Raw genomic sequence first — 10,346 nt, forward strand, 5'->3', positions numbered from 1 at the left:
GGCACACCCCCAGTAGGAGGTGTGCAGGAGGCAGCTGATTGATGTTTCTCTCTCATTGATGTTTCTAACTCTCTATCCCTCTCCCTTCCTCTCTGTAAAAAATCAGTAAAATTAAAAAAAAAAAGTTAAAAGTTCAAATTTAGGTTGTTGAAATTATATGGTTGTAAAAAAATACATAAAGTATAGAAATTCATTTTGAGAAAAATAATTCTTGTATTTTCTCTGGAAAAATTAGTAGTTAAAAATATATTATAGTCTTTATGTATAATATGTGTGGTAAAAATTGACCTAGGATATAATATTTTATTGGCCTGATAAAAAAAGAATTGGTCAGAACCAAATTTTTAATATTAAAAACAGTTTAAATTTAATTAATGTCTTTTAGAATAATTACAAAAAGTGTGTTGGTAAATGTTAATCTAAGAAACGCCAGCTGTTTACTTTTTGGTAAATTATTAAGGTTTCTAAGAATGAAAAATCCTAATACATTAAAAAAAGAAAGAAAAGGTCTGTACAAATTGCTGATGGTGTGAAAGAAAGAAAGAATATTGGAGTGGATATGCTTAATGGAAGGACTGAGGCATGGTTATGCATTTTTGAAGGACATAGAAAGAAGCTTTGAAGGCTAATCTGAAAGTGTGAAATTTATGAAGGTTGTGTCTGTGATAAGAAGGAAAAGAGAAATGTTAAAAGGAAATGGATTAATGATACAGGCCAGTAAGCCAGGACAAGCAGAACAGGGAAACAGATATTGAAACAGCAGTTTGCAACCATATAGAAAACTCTGTCTTCCCTAAACCAAAGACACTTAAAAGTCAGTGGTATATATTTTGCCTCCCTAAACAGAGTGTAAATAGCTTATGCCAAAGTTCTCAGGAAAACTGATGGGAGAAATCTAGTTAGTGTCATTTGCTGTCCACACCCAAGGACAAATTAAATTAGAAAATAAGCCTTAATTTGGTCAGATCTTTTCTAGTAAAATAATTTGTTATATTAATCAGGTATTTAATAAAAAGGTTATCTTTTAATCTTAGGAACTGAAGTTTAGTGGCCTATGTTCCTGTCTAATACACTTTAATATATAAACTTTTGATAAAATCAAGTTTGACAACCTTCTTAGGGTTTGAATTTTAGGAAAAGTTTTTTGTTTTTTTTCTACCTAGCGTTGACTGTAGGTGATTCTAATAGGCCCTCGAATGCCTCAAGATCTTCCTACCATGGAAACCAGGGACCAAATTCTTAAGAACTATGTACTGGGTATCTCTTCTACTTAAATCTCTCAGATTAGAAGGCCTCCTGACCCAAAGCCCTCTTGAGTTTCCAGTTCATTGACATCGACCAGAAGACTACGTTTGTTCTAATCAAGATTTGGAAGGGAAGCAAGTTGGAACCCTCCTGCGAAGGACGTTACCTGTCTTGTTTATCACAGAGACTGCTGTTCAGACTGCAGAGCAAGGTTGGACCCATCACACACGAGTTAAGGGCAGACACCTCAACTTGAACAGCCACACCAGGACATACCCCTTGAAACTGATACTAAAAAGTGTGAGCTGTCTTAATAACCATCATGTACTGGGCTCTATTTGCTTTAGGGATCTGGCAAATGGTAGGGGCTTACAATGTGGGAAAGGTGTACAATCCGGATCATGCTTACCCAGTTAAGTTATTGGTTATAGATAACTTGAATGACTTAGATATTTCACCCTTTAGGTCACAGATTGGCTAGGACTAGATTTAGGAGTAGATGTCCCAGGACAAGATCCCCTAGGCCCGTGGTCGGCAAACTGCGGCTCGCGAGCCACATGCAGCTCTTTGGCCCCTTGCGTGTGGCTCTTCCACAAAATACCACGGCCTGGGCGAGTCTATTTTGAAGAAGTGGCGTTAGAAGAAGTTTAAGTTTAAAAAATTTGGCTCTCAAGAGAAATTTCAGTCGTTGTCCTGTTGATATTTGGCTCTGTTGACTAATGAGTTTGCCGACCACTGCCCTAGGCCACTGCCACCACCATGCAAATAAAAGTAGAATATAAGGGAACGAATGCCTGGGTGGAATGGATTAAATATCCTGTACGCGCCCTGAATAAAAGCTACTGTTAATGCTTGCGTGGCAGGAAGGCTAGAGGCCCAAGTGGTCCCATTCCCATTCGGGATGGAACGTGTGCTTGACTTGTACCAGGAGGAAACCGCCTGGGGAAATGCTTCCTGTAAGACTCTTGCTCTGTTGTTCCCATTCAACAGAGGTAAGGAGCTAAGACCCCCTCTCCCCCCAAAACAATCCAGCCCGTCCTCCAACGTAAACTATACCTCCTGCCTCTTAAGGTGGGGAGCAGTGCTCAGAGTTTATGACAAATGTATCCAGATGCATAAATGGCTGAGTATCCTCAGAAGCCCATCATGCTTTACTGTCGAGACCCAGTGCTGATGTCTGGTGGTGGCATGGAGGACCCTGACTTGTGGCCTTGCCCAGCCAATCGAGTGGACCTTGCACTCTGATACAATTGGCTGTCCCAGCCCTAGCCGGTTTGGCTAAGTGGATAGAGCGTCGGCCTGTGGACTGAAAGGTCACAGGTTTGATTCCGGTCAAGGGCATGTACTTTGGTTGCAGGCACATCCCCAGTGGGAGGTGTGCAAGAGGCAGCTGATCGATGTTTCTCTCTCATCGTTGTTTCTGACTCTCTATCCCTCTCCCTTCCTCTCTGTAAAAAATCAATAAAATATATATATTTTAAAAAAAAATTGGCTGTCCCTTTCACGTTGGCATATCGTAAACCTTTTCAATGGACAAACAGACTGGGAAGAGGAGAGAGAGTCTAGGGGGCCTCTTTGATCCCCATATACACACAAATCCCACTGGGGTTCCAGGAGGAGTGCCAAGGAGTTTAAGCCTAGAAATCAGATTGCCACAGGGTTTGAGTCTGTCCTGTGCTGGTGGTCACTGTGAATAAGAATGTGGTGAATTAATGATATTTTCTAGAACCAGCAAAGGGTCGTGAGCAACACTCGAGACGCAGTGAAAGGGATAGTAAACAGAGAGATGCCAGCAGCAGGATGACCTGCGAGAGTAGGTTGGCCTTGGATACGATTCTGACAGAAGAATGAGGAAGATGTGTAATGTTGGGGTCAGTGCTGCACAGTCATCCCTGACAACACAGCAGACGGACCGTCCCTGAGGCCCAAAGGCATCGGCAGCTTCAGTGACGAGTGAGCTGGAGCCTGGGATCGAGGGTTCTTTCTCTGATGCATACTAGACCAGGGGTCGGCAAACTCATTAGTCAACAGAGCCAAATATCAACAGTACAACGATTGAAATTTCTTTTGAGAGCCACATTTTTTAAACATCTTTTTTTTAAATATATATTTCTTTATTGATTTCAGAGAGGAAGGAAGAGGGAGAGAGAGAGAGAAACATCAGTGATGAGAGAATCTTGATCGGCTGCCTCCTGCACGCCCCCTACTGGGGATCAAGCCCACAACTCAGGCATGTGCCCTTGGCCGGAATCGAACCTGGGACCCTTCAGTCCGCAGGCTGATGCTCTATCTACTGAGCCAAACCGGCTAGGGCAACTTAAACATCTTCTAACGCCACTTCTTCAAATTAGACTCGCCCAGGCCATGGTATTTTGTGGAAGAGCCACACTCAAGGGGCCAAAGAGCCACATATGGCTCGCGAGCAACAGTTGGCTGACCATGGCACTAGACTGATGGTGTCCACATCACCCCTTTATTTTGTAATCAAAGAAAACACGATAATTTCAAGAGAAACATCAAAAGTGCTTTATTCAAGGTAATGTCCATTGCTAGTATATATTTCCCCCATCTTTCAGGGAATTTGTGGATACCGTCCCAATAAAACTTCTCTTGTTTTGAGGCAAACCATTCAGAGACCCAATTTTCCACTTTGTATGTTTTGAAGTGCTGCTCAGAAAGTACCTGTGCCATCGATCAGAACCAGTGGTAATCTGAAGGAGCAAGGTCTGGTGTATACAGCGGGTGGTGTAATGCTTTCCAGGCAAGATCTTTTAACATGTCTTTAACTGGTTTTCAAATGTGTGATGGTGCATTATCATGAAGCAAAATTACTTTGCTGTGTCTTCTGGCCCATTCTGGTCATTTTACCATCAAAGCGAGATTCAAATTGACCTGTACATTCTTTGTCTTTCACATCGAAATTATCACTTAAAGCAATTAAACCAGCATTCATCAGTATCTTGAGATGGAGCAAGTTCGCCATAAGCTTCCCGAAATATACGATAACTTTCAGCAGCACTTTTCTTCAAAATAAAGTAATGAATTAAAACTTCCCACAGATGCTCTTTGTTTGGCACAAAATTTGACATTTTTAAGCATAAAAATATGTATGACGGTAACCCCTTCAGAAAATTTGACATGAAGTTTTTTTGATTTTTGTGTTTTTTTTTAAATATATTTTATTGATTTTTTACAGAGAGGAAGGGAGATAGAGAGTCAGAAACATCGATGAGAGAGAAACATCAACCAGCTGCCTCCTGCACACCCCCCACAGGGGATGTGCCTGCAACCAAGGTACATGCCCTTGACCGGACTCGAACCCAGGACCCTTCAGTCCGCAGGCCAATGCTCTTTCCACTGAGCCAAACCAGCTAGGGTTGACATGAAGTTTTGAAGTTTGTCAGTACAACAAAATAGCATTCATATCAAATAACATGTATATCAACATATGTGTAACTCCATCTATTGAAAAAATTCGCATTATTACATGGTACACCTAGTACTATGGGATCCAGATCATTCAAAGAATTCAATCCCATCAAGACAATAGTTCCATATTCTGGTACTTTAGTGAAGAATGTTGAGGAGGTGTATTGATACAAAATACACGTAAGATCTTTTTTTTCAGGTGTCCATTAGGAAAATAGATGAAACAGACACTGTCCCTTGCGTTAGAGGGCATTCTGTCTTCATTTTGTTTAGAATGCATATTCTTCTGCTTTGGGGAGAAAAGTTCTAAATCAGAGATTTCAACCTTTTTATAATAGAAAACATAAAATAGGGGATTTGGGGGAAAGGGGTCAACAAAATATGTTATAATTGTAAGAAGTAAACTTTTGCCGAAACCGGTTTGGCTCAGTGGATAGAGCGTCGGCCTGTGGACTGAAGGGTCCCGGGTTCAATTCCTGTCAAGGGCATGTACCTTGGTTGCGGGCACATCCCCAGTGGGAGGTGTGCAGGAGGCAGCTGATCAATGTTTCTCTCTCATCAATGTTTCTAGTTCTCTATACCTCTCCCTTCCTGTCTGTAAAATAACAATAAAATTAAAAAAAAAAAAGAAGTAAACTTTCTGGCCAGGCCTGTGATACTTAGTGGATGAGCATTGACCTGTGAACCAGGAGGTCAGGTTAGATTCCTGGTCAGGGCACATCCCCGGGTTTCCCCTTCAATCCCCAATAGGGGCATGCAGGAGTCCGAGGAACATTGATGCTCTCTCATCATTGATGTTTCTTTCTCTCTCCCTTCCTCTCTGAAATCAATACAATATTCTAAAAAGTAAATGTACTTTCTCTTTCTTTAAAATCCTTATCCAAGGATATTATTTCCATTGATCCTAGAGACAGTGGGAGGGATAGTGGGGAGAGAGAGAGAGAAACATTGATATGAGAGAGACACATCAATGGGTTGCCTCCCTCAGGCACACAGGGCAGGGTGGAGACCAAACCACCCACCCAGGTACCAGTGCTGAGTGGGAATCACATCTGTGACCCTCTGGTGGGAGGAACGATATTCTAACCCACTGAGCCACACCTGTTGAGCGGTAGATTCTCTTTGAAGGGACCTACAATAAAGATCAACTTACCTTATATTAGATATGACTGAAAAATACATCACGATGTAAGGAAGTTTATCTCAAAGGTCTTTCTAACCCTGTCCCGTTTGGCTCGTTTGTCTGCATGCAGTGCCCTCCACCAAAAAGGTTATAGGTTTGCCGAAACCGGTTTGGCTCAGTGGATAGAACGTCAGCCTGTGGACTGAAAGGTCCCAGGTTCAATTCCGGTCAAGGGCACGTACCTTGGTTGCGGGCACATCCCCAGTAGGAGGTGTGCAGGAGGCAGCTGATCGATGTTTCTCTCTCATTGATGTTTCTAACTCTCTATCCCTCTCCCTTCCTCTCTGTAAAAAATCAATAAAAAAAAAAATAAAAAAAAGGTTGTAGGTTTAATTCCTGGACCTGAAAATGCTGGATTGGGGGTGTGATTCCAGAGTTCCTCAGGGTGCTTTCGGGAGGCAACCATTGGATGTTTGTCTTGCACATGGATGCTTCTCTCCATCTCTGCCTTCCTCTCTAAATTCAATGTTTAAAAAAACTTTAAAAATATTTTCAAAACAAGGTATTGTCCAGCTCCCTGGGGCCCCAGACACCTGTCCTGCCAGCTGGAGGCACCTGTGTGTATGAGACTGAGTGAAAGCAGCAGAGAAGGGCTCAGCCACCCGGAATTACGTGCAAGGATGAGTTTTGGTTGATCTAAGGCACTAAACATTGGGGTGTTTTATTCCACAGCAAAGACTAGTTGTAAGAGGAAAGAGTTCCTGAGATTGAGGTGCTCCGTAATAAAAACCTAACGCGTGTGGCAAGGCCTTGGGACTGGCTAGTGGATAGAGGCTGGAAGGAGACTGTTAGTGGATGCTGCAAGCGAAGAATAGCATGGAAGTCTGGAAGCACGAGAAATCATGTGTTTGTTGTTTGTTTTGTTTTGGGAAATCATGTTTGGATCTAGTGAAGAAGTTGACAAACGTTTTGCCAATTGCACATGAAGCAGAAGAACCACCTGGCCAACCTGTAGACTCACAAGAAATATTGAATATTGTTGCATTAAGAGAATCAGTTTTGGGTGGTTTTATATCTACACCAATAAAAGAGAAAGATGCAAATTGACCATAACTTTGTGAGGCCCACCAGTCAATCAGGAGTGAGTATGCAAATGAACCCAACAAAGATGGAAGGTTAATTTGCATACACAGGCGCCAAGTGGCCGGGGGTGGGGTGGGATGTTGCCTTGTTGCCATGGCGATGATGCAGGCCTTCCACACCACCCCAGCATCTCCAGGCCTCTGAATAGCGTGGGAAGATGGAAAGGTGGCTCCAGCAGCCAGGGAAAGGAAGGCCCATTCTTTTTTTTTTTTTTTTTTCAAATTTTTTATTAAGGTATTATATGTGTACATATCTTACCATTGCCCCCCCCCACCCCACTCCCATACCTGCCCTCACCCCCCAATGTTTTGCATCCGTTGGTTACTCTTATATGCATGCATACAAGTCCTTCAGTTGATCTCTTATTTCCCCCACCTCTCCCTAACCTTACCGCTGTAATTAGACACTCTGTTTGATGCTTTACTGCCTCTGTAACTATCTTTTGGTTCATCAGTTTATAATGTTTTTCATTATCCCTAAATGAGTGAGATCATGTGGTATTTTTCTTTCATTGACTGGCTAATTTCACTTAGCATAATGTTCTCTAATTCCATCCAGGTGTCTACAAATGGTAGTAATTCCTTCTTTTTTATGGCAGCATAGTATTCCATTGTGTAGATGTACCATAGTTTTCTGATCCAGTCATCTGCTGACGGAGGAAGGCCCATTCTTGCATGAATCTTCATGCATTGGTCCTCTAGTAACAGATAATGAACTTGAGATGCTGAATGTTAAGGACTGAGTTGTGTCCCCTCAAAATTGATATTTTGAAGGTTTAACCCCCAATATGTCTGTATTTGGAGATAGGGGGTTTAGGGAGGTCATTAAGGTTATATGAGGTAACAAGAGTGGGGTCTTAATCTGATAGAAGTGGGGTCCTCATAAAAGGAGAAAGAATAACCTGTCTGTACATATTCTTGGATTTTTATACAGATAATATTATCAAGAAAGGATAGTTCAATATTTTTTAAAATATATTTTATTGATTTTTTTTACAGAGAGGAAGGAAAAGGGGGAGAGAGTTAGAAACATCGATGAGAGAGAAGAAACTAGAAACACCAATCAAAAAGGATATATGCACCCCTATGTTCATAGCAGCACAATTTACAATAGCTAAGATTTGGAAACAGCCTAGGTGCCCGTCAGCAGATGACTGGGTCAGAAAACTATGGTACATCTACACAATGGAATACTATGCTGCCATAAAAAAAGAAGGAATTCTTACTATTTGTAGCAACCTGGATGGAATTGGAGAACATTATGCTAAGTGAAATAAGCCAGTCAATGAAAGAAAAATACCACATGATCTCACTCATTTGTGGATAATAAAAAAACATTATAAACTGATGAACAAAAAGAGAGATACAGAGGCAGTAAAGCATCAAACAGACTGTCAAATTACAGCAGGAAGGTTAGCGAGAGGTGGGGGAAATAAGAGATCAACTGAAGGACTTATATGCATGCATATAAGAATAACCAACGGAGGCAAAACATTGGGGGGTGAGGGCATGTATGGGAGTGGGGTCAGGGGGGGCAATGGTAAGATATGTACACATATAATACCTTAATAAAAAAAGGAAAACAAACAAAAAAAGAAACATCGATGAGAGAGAAACATTGATCAGCTGCCTCCTGCACACCCCCTACTGAAGATGTGCCTGCAACCAAGGAACATGCCCTTGACCGGAATCGAACCTGGGACTCTTGAATTTGCAGGCTGACGCTCTATCCACTGAGCCACACCAGTTAGGGCTCAATATCTTTTTTTGAGCTAAGTTGGCAATGTTTATTTCTGATGTGTTTATTTAATTTTGGAATAGGTGTTACATCCAAATGCTCCCTGAAATAATTAAAGGTGTGTAGTTAAAGAACAGTACTTAAGGAAATTTAATTAAGTGTCAGACACAACATTTGTTTTAGTAATGGGGTTATCACAATTTTCTTTAAAAGTTTTATTTTTAAGCAATGCTATTGTCCTAAATATATTGTCCAAATATATTGTCCTAAATGATCACATCTTAGTCATCCAACTCTCATATCCCAGGTCGTGTCCCTCTGAAAGGCTCTGGAACTCAGCCATGATGAGTCTTGGTCTCCCTGGGGAATGAGGAAGGGAGCAGGAAAGGCTGCTGGTGTGAGTATGAAATTGCCCATCTACCCAGGGAGAGTTGCGGTTTCACCTTCTAGTTCTTCCTCCTCACACAGACCATTGCAACTCTTTGTTTAATGAAAGTGCTTACATGAATTCCAGTTACAGTCATGTTCCTGGGTTCAAGCCCCACCCCATCTCCAGCCCCTCCCTGAGATCCCAGTTCCTATAGAGTTGCTTCAGGCTCACTACCAACATCTGCCTGCATGGCTGGGGGCTGGGGGGGAAATTAGCTCCTGACATAACCTTTTGCAACTTTTATTTGTCAACACACCTGGAAATCTTTCTGAGTGCTTTCATAATATACTAAAGGCCCTTTGCATAAGTTCATACACAGGTGGGGTCTCTTGGTCTGGCCGGTGATCAGGGATGATCGGAGCCATCTTGCCCAGTCTGGGGGAGGACTGTGGGAGGTTGGCTGTGGGAGCACACTGACCACCAGGGGGCAGCTTCTGCATTGAGATTCTGCCCCCTGGAGGTCAATGCGCTTCATGGTGACTGGTTGTTACACCGACAGGTCATAACGGTCGCTTAGGCTTTTATATATATAGATTTGAAGCTAAATGTGTGAGTCACTGACTTCCAAACTTCAACATTGGGAATGGAGAGGGATGTTGACATGCAGACGTCACTGCCGGAGGATGTTTCATTTATTAACAATTTTAAGGAGGAAATCCACAGAAATGTCGAAAAGTCGTAGATCACTTTTAACACACCATTTCTGGAGGTTGCATTTGCCCCTGTGGATTGTATCCTCTGCCACAGAGAAGGCCCCTGCTTCATGCAGGTGAGGCTTCATCGGGGTTTCTGTCAGGGCATTCCCCTCTGTTCCCTTGGTGTATGGATCTGTGTTAATCCAGGATCACACCCACTTGCTTACTCTTGCTTTGTAAAATGTTTCTCAGTGTAAAAAAGTAAATCTTTCAACTTTTCCATATTTGAAGTGTTTTGGCTGTCCCACATCTCTTTGGCTGTCCCTAGCCAAAACTGCCTTGGAATTTTGATGGGTAATCTATTTATTCTGTAGAAGAGGGGATATTAAGGAATGCCTCAATTTGTTTGTATCTGCTTTCTTTAGCATTGTTGTGTCATTTCCAGTGTAGAAGTCTTTGACTGTCTTTGCAGAATGGATTGGTCTTGACGCATTTGTTAGTTATAAGTGGTATGTTTTCCAGCTTTGGGTGGCAATATTGAGGCTTGATATTTTATTGGCCTAAAGTGATTAAATACTTATATAGGTTAAACATAATCTTCTGG

The sequence above is a fragment of the Plecotus auritus genome (genome assembly GCF_963455305.1).
Source record: "Plecotus auritus genome assembly, chromosome: 10".
Classification (NCBI taxonomy): Eukaryota; Metazoa; Chordata; class Mammalia; order Chiroptera; family Vespertilionidae; genus Plecotus; species Plecotus auritus.